The 6,937-nt window shown below is 47.8% G+C and overlaps 1 long non-coding RNA gene across 1 annotated transcript; it reads right to left on the bottom strand.

Annotated features, from left to right (window-relative positions):
- Positions 1–2,260, bottom strand: LOC131499443 (uncharacterized). The gene is made up of 3 exons (XR_009255877.1): positions 2,160–2,260; positions 709–1,000; positions 1–220 (listed from the first exon to the last, which is right to left on the bottom strand). It is a non-coding gene; the product is annotated as an uncharacterized LOC131499443 (long non-coding RNA).
- Between the last annotated feature and the right edge of the window lie 4,677 nt (positions 2,261–6,937).

The following is a 6,937-nucleotide window of genomic DNA, read 5'->3' on the forward strand; positions in this document are numbered from 1 at the left end:
AAAAAAAAATTTTACAACTGCAACAGTAAAGCCACCTTATTTCCACCTGCCCAAAGCCATTTCAGCCATGCGGGAATTCTGTGGCTCACCAGCACTCCTCAGGCTACCTCCTCGGCGCAGTCCCTCCTGAGAGCCTGGCACACTTCATTACAAACCTCCACAACGATGCACTGAGGGGGCGGCCCCAGAACTTCGACAGATAAAATGTCCTTAGATGCTCCTGAGAAGTGAACACAACAGAACACCCTTGACCATCCTCCCATTGAGACCTCCCACCGCATTTCCTGCTGCCCAACAGATGAACCTACTAGAACATTCCTGAATGCCCCTCCCCCAAACCAGTGACAACTCCAACAAAAGAGAAGCCCTCAGTCCTCTCCCACTGACAGACCCCTCACGCTCCTGATGTAAACCTGAGTCTCCCTTCCATCTGGTGACCTGAGCTAATGGTCCTCAGTGCCCTCTACCGCAGCTGATGGCTTTCACATCTACCCTCTTACCAGCCCCTCCATCACCTATGGGATACCTAGTCACTTCCCAGGAGTTCCGAAAGCCCCTTTTTAGAATGTTAAATCTAATTGAATGTTAAATCAGATCGGGCCACCTTTCCACTTTCGACCCTCCAATGGTTTCCCATGATTTCAGAATAAAACCCGATAGACTTTACCATGATACTCATCTCCTACCTCCCCCCACTCCCTTGCTTACTTTGGTGCAGCCGTTGGGTCTCCCTGGAGCTCTTCGAATAGGCCAAGCTTGCTCACTGTGCCTGCACGACTCAATCCTTCCTTGCCCTGATGGCTCACTTCCCTCAGTCCTCGCTGAGGTCTTCCCAGCCTGACCCGCCCTACCTAAAGCATCATTTGCCCTTTTGGTCTTCTTTTTTTTTTTTGCGATAGCATCTGTCATTACTAAGGATGTCTTCCACAACGTGTTCTATTTCTATTAGAGTTGCACTCTCCAATGCAGTAGCGACAGGCCACATGTGGCTACACGGCACCTGAAATGTGATTAACCATAACTGAGATACGGGCTGCACAGCTCATACACATACGCGGAAAACACATACGCTGCATTGTAGACATTAGAAGAAAAAAAAAAAGAAGAGAAGTACCTCACTAATATTTTTTATATTACTTACTGAAGCAATATTTTGGATATATTGCATTGAATAAAATACATTAAAATTAATTTCACCTGTTTCTTCTTACTTTTTCAAAATTTGGCTACCGGGGAAAAAATTTGCCTATGCCTACATCTGGGCCTGTGCAATCAAGCCTCCTTGGAGACTGCCAAACAATAACTTCCTTCACCTGTTCTTGCTGACAGGCGCCCCCCCAAGGTTCCACACGATCCACAATCCTGGCCCTGCCATAATGGCTCAAACACCTCCCACAGCAAGAACCTCCCTTCCCTGCATTCCTGACAGGATGTGTGGTCACAGTGTCCCCGTGACACACTGGGTCAGAGACCCTCCCCTACCATGGCACACCTCATTCCACATCACTCATTCCTAATGTAGCAGCAGGGATCAATGTCCCTCCAGCGCTGCTGACCTGATGAAAAGATCCTTCAGGGCCTCCAACGATCGGGTCCCCCCCCCCCCACAACTTGTTCTCAGGACAGCCCCCCTCGCTAATTCCTAACAGAACACCTGGGGTCCCCCCGTCCCCCCTCCCCTTCCCCCCCTCCCCCTCCTCCCCCCTCCCCCCCATGGAAGTAGGAGACAGGAAGACTAACTTTTGACTCCTTATATTATCTCCAAATGAGATTATTTGGAGAAGCAGCCTGACCAGATTGAGAAATCGAGGTCTCACTCACGTACAACTACAAAACTATGTCCCATTACCAGGCCACCTTGTTATTTCTTAGAACTAAAACCGTCTTCACGATCATACTGCCCTACGTAGACTTTTGCAGAATTCGTTCAAGGTAAATCTAAAACGTGGCACAATGTTTGTAACAAAGTTTCCTTTGGCATTGCTTCCTTTGTCGGTATACTCCAAAGAAGCACCCCCACAAAGTCTTTCCTGATCTCAGAGAATCCCTGAGGTCCAGCACCCTCCCCGCAAAGATCCTGCTCAGGGGTTCAACCCCCGCTTAAGGCCCAAACTTAGAGTTCTTAAACCCGCAGCGGAGAAGTCAACCTCCAGTCTCACCTCCGCTGTAGACACCAACACGACTTCCTCCTCCATTCCCCCTGCTGAAAGGCTTGAGCCTCCAGCTTTGCGATCTGCGCTTCTTGTCAGCAGGGACCTCTCCGTGCCCCCCCCCCCCCCCCCCCGCCCGTGCACTTCCGGGTTGGTGCTAACCTGCGCATGCTCCGAGGCTGGAGTCCTTTATTCGGCGCTTTCCTACTCATTTCCGGGTAAGACTGCTGCTGGCCCGGCAGCTCGTCCCTGGTCCCGAATCACACCTGTTTGGGTTCTGCGTCTGTGCAGGAAGGCATCTTCAGGCCCCACTCGAGGGCTGCCTGCCCACTTTCTCACAATACAGGTCCTGGAGGGCCCGTGCGCACCGAGAGGTACAGAAAAGGAGGGAAAGCTGAGACGCCATTTGGGGGGACACTGGGGATCCGTCCTGAAGTGGGAGCCTGCCAGCCCCTAAACTTTGAGGCAGGACAGAGCTCCTGATGACCTAGAAGGCAGAGAGGAGGAGGGTTGGAGGAGGAGTACAAAAAATGTTTTCTCTCTTTTAAAATCCCTTTCAGGTTGTTGGGGCACCTGGGCGGCCTAGTCCGTTAAGCATCGGACTCCATCTCGGCTCGGGTCACGATCTCATCGTTCGTGGGTTCAAGCCCCGCGTCTGGCTCTGCACTGATAGTGCAGAGCCTGCTTGGGATCCTCCTTCTCTGCCTCTCTCTCTGTCCCTCCTCTGCTCATACGCTCTCTCTCAAAACAAAACAAAACACCTGAAACCAAAAAACCAAAAACAACTTAAAAAAATCTGTTAAAATCCCTTACATGTTGAGATGATAATACTTTAAACATGTTAGATTAAATATACATTCATGTTAATTCCATCTGTTTCTTTTCTCTTTTAATGTGGTTATTAGAAAATTGGAAGTAGCTTACATTATATTTTCATTGGACAGTGCTGGGTGGATGGGACGCCTTGCAAAGCTCTGAGCCCAGTGACTGGCACCTAATAAAATATCTGATAAATTCTCTGAACGTATTTTTTGCAGATTGGTTTCCTGTGAAAAAGCTTTCCAGTGGTTATCGAGGATGCAACCCTGAATAAAATAGAACTGCCCTGTGGCACTCAGCTCGAACTGGGGAGACACACGTTAAGTAAGTGAATGTAGAAAGAAGGCACTTTCAGACCAGGGGAAGTAAGTGCTGTGAAAGAAAGAAAACAAGGGCAATGGAATAGCAAGGATTGTCATTGTCTCTAGGCTTCTTTGTGCTGGTAGCATTTGAGCCTGAGGCCTGAATGACTAACAGGGGGAGCTGGCCCTGGAAGGCCTGGGGCAGAAGCTCCAGGCAGTGGGAACAGACTGTGCAAAAGTCCTATAGCAGGAATGAGGCTTCCATAATTGAGAAATGGAGGAGAGCTCTTGTTCTCACGAAAAAAAGGTAGTAGGAAATGAGCCTGCAGAGGTGGAAATGTGGTGTCCCATAGGTCACAAGGGCCTAGTGGGCGCTGATAACTTGAAATAGGACAAGAAGCTTTTGCAGCCTTCTCCACCCAGTTCTTGCAGAGAATCAAGCCCAAACACTCCCAAGGCATCCATTACATGCAATGAATTAGGTCATCTATCTTATTAGAAAATGGTATTAGATAGTATCATCCTTAGGAAAATTGAGAAAACAATCCCACACACCATTCTCCGCACGGCTTATTTCTCTCCCAGGACCCTGAGAAAGACTGCACGAGAGGTTATTTAGGCAGAGATTTGAAAAAGACCATGTCGACCTCAGTGTAGAGAGTAAATGGGATAGGGGTCAAGAGGAAGGAAGGGCAGCATGGAGATGAGTGCGAAGTCCTTCGCAACGGCCCAGTTGAGAGTTTGATGGGGTTCTGGGGGTGATGGTGGGGTTTGGAGCTGATGGCCGAGAAAGAATTCTGGAAGACGTCTTTGGTGCAAAAAGGTGATTTTATTGGGGCGCCTGGGTGGCGCAGTCGGTTAAGCGTCCGACTTCAGCCAGGTCACGATCTCGCGGTCCGTGAGTTCGAGCCCCGCGTCAGGCTCTGGGCTGATGGCTCGGAGCCTGGAGCCTGTTTCCGATTCTGTGTCTCCCTCTCTCTCTCTGCCCCTCCCCCGTTCATGCTCTGTCTCTCTCTGTCCCCAAAATAAATAAAAAACGTTGAAAAAAAATTAAAAAAAAAAAAAAAAAAAAGTGATTTTATTAAAGCACGGGGACAGGACCCGTGGGCAGGAAGAGCTGCAGTGGGGTTGTGCAGAGTGACTGCTTATATACTGTGGGGTTGGGGGAGGTAAAGGCAAGAGAAAGTTTCTTAAACAGATTTTCCTGTGCTAAAGAGGATTTACAGATTACTGGAGGCCTAGGTATTGTCAAGCTAAGGTGGTTTTTCCCTCTAGCAAGGCTTTCTTAAGATAGTAGGGAGTTCCTGGAGCTGAGGCAATTGATGAGATTACTGTAAACTCGGAGACTCTATCAGTTTAACCATTTGTTTTCTGTCCTTTTCTTTGTTCTTGGGCAGCCAGAAGGGCCCGAGGAATATCACGCACATCCCACCTTGGGGGGGCGGGGTGGTTTGCGGCTATCAGCTTGCCTTAGGCTCCCTTGTCCAGTTGGCCTCAGCTTCCACCTGGGCTGAGGCAGCTGGACGGGGAGAAGTGAGCTCCTATCTTCCAGAAGCTAGAACCAAGCGAAACTGGACAGAGGGAGGGAAAGGAAAGAAAGGAAGGAGTCAGGATAACTACTGAGTGTTTGGTTCGAGCGGCTGGGTGGATGCCAACGTCGTGTGTGATAGGTGCAATGAAACCCCTTATGTCAAGGGGTTTTCAAATGGAGCCGGGAGGCCATTAAGATGTGCCTTATGCCTGTCCTCACCTGTGAAACGGTGAGCATTTGAACTGGGCCAAACAACAAATATTCCAAGGACTCAGCCCAAACACCTGCAACAGTAAGAGACTTTGCTTAGTGGCAGCCTTAGCAACCAATTATATGCAGTGAAGATTAGTTTTTTGTTACCAACACCAATCAAAATTCTTTGTAAACAATGTGTATAAGCATTCCCTCTTATCTGTAGAAACCCTTGACTTTTGTTCCCAGTGGAGGGATGGAATCTGTGCTCCCTGAATTGCAAGTAAGTACTTTTGTTTTATTTTTAGCTCTGCCTCTTTTCTGGGTGGACACATGTATGGTGATTTGGATTCCAGTCCCAATTCTGCTGGGTGACCCTGGACAAATAAGTGGCTTCAGTTTCCTCATCTGTAAAATTGGGGTTGCCTTGGAGATTTGATGACCTCATGCATGAAGAGCATGGGTCTGGCCCACGGTAAGCACTTAACTTGCTATTATCTTCGTCGTGATCATTCCTGTGTGACTAGCATACTGAGTAGATAGAAACATGGGGTCTGAAACCAGTCAGACCTGAGCTGAGTCCCTGCATTGTTATGTGACCTTGATAAGGTCAGTTTACATCCCTGAGTCTCAGGTTCCTTTTCTGTAAAGGGGCTGAATGATAATGCCCCCCTTCTAGACCTGGTTGTGAGAATTCAGAGAAGTCATGAATGCGAAGTCCTTAGGACATAGTCATTCAGCCTAAGACATAGTAATTGCTCAGTAAACAGGGCCTAAATGCTAGACTAACTTGAGTTTTCTTTTCTGTGGCTGTTTGGGGAGCAGAATTATTACTTAAAATAAGACTTTATATTTTTGTTATAAAATCATACATAGCCATTGAAAAAATGTAAACAGTACAGAATTGTTTAGTAGCAGAATGCAAGTTGACTTACTTCCCTTTCCCCTAATTCCTTAAGTAACCACTGTTGACTGTTGCATAGCTTTCAGAATTATACACACACACACACACACACACACACCTGTGTGCATGCATGGACATGCTCTTCTTGAGGAGGCCGTATACGAGAACGGCTGAGAGTTCAGATTCCAGAGTCACACAGGCCCAGGTTCTAGTCCTACCCCTGCCACTTAGTTACTGTGAGGTGGCTGGCAAGTTCTTTATTGATCACTCTTGAGTCTCAGTTTCCCTTTCTATAAGGGGAAAAGTCATGGCGGTGCCGGTGATGAGCATAAGGCAGGCTGAAGGCAAAATACAAGCTAGCACCCCCGCCCCCCTCCGGTCAAGTGGGATGTTTGTGACATTCCTTAGGCCCTTCTGGCTGCCCAAGGACAAAGGAAAGGAAAGAAAGCAAATGGTTAATTGATAGAGATCACAGTCCTGCAGGACCTGAGTCTCCATCAGTTTGTAAATATCTTAGTAAATTACAAGAAAAAGGCAATCTTATCAACTGCCTAATCTCCAGAAACCTGTAGACTCAGTTTCCCGAAACCCCAACATCACCCCTTCATAAGTGATATGAGGAACAAATGCAAGAAGGAAATGGCAGAAAATTAAATTTCCTCATAACCTGCTGCCCATTGACAAATACTTGAGGCAAATTCAGAATAGAACATTTCTCCAGGAACCCCCTGCCGTCATAATGTTAATTCCTTACTAGAGGGAAAACAACCTTAGCTTGACAGCAGCAAGGCCTCAAGTATCTTAGGAGTCCTCTTTAGCATATCAAAGTTCTTCTGGAGGCCTCCCATTTGACTTTACCTTCCCAACTTTAGAGTATATTTCTGCCCGTGGGTCCTGTCCCCGTGCTTTAATAAAATCACATTTTTGCACCAAAGACATCTTCAAGAATTCTTTCTTGGCCTTCCGCTCTGGACCATCCCCACGAAAACCTCCCCATCGCCCCCCAAAAACCTCATCACCGGTGTGCTTTGGTGAGGAG

This window comes from Neofelis nebulosa, chromosome 17 (genome assembly GCF_028018385.1).
Source record: "Neofelis nebulosa isolate mNeoNeb1 chromosome 17, mNeoNeb1.pri, whole genome shotgun sequence".
In the NCBI taxonomy this organism is placed as follows: domain Eukaryota; kingdom Metazoa; phylum Chordata; class Mammalia; order Carnivora; family Felidae; genus Neofelis; species Neofelis nebulosa.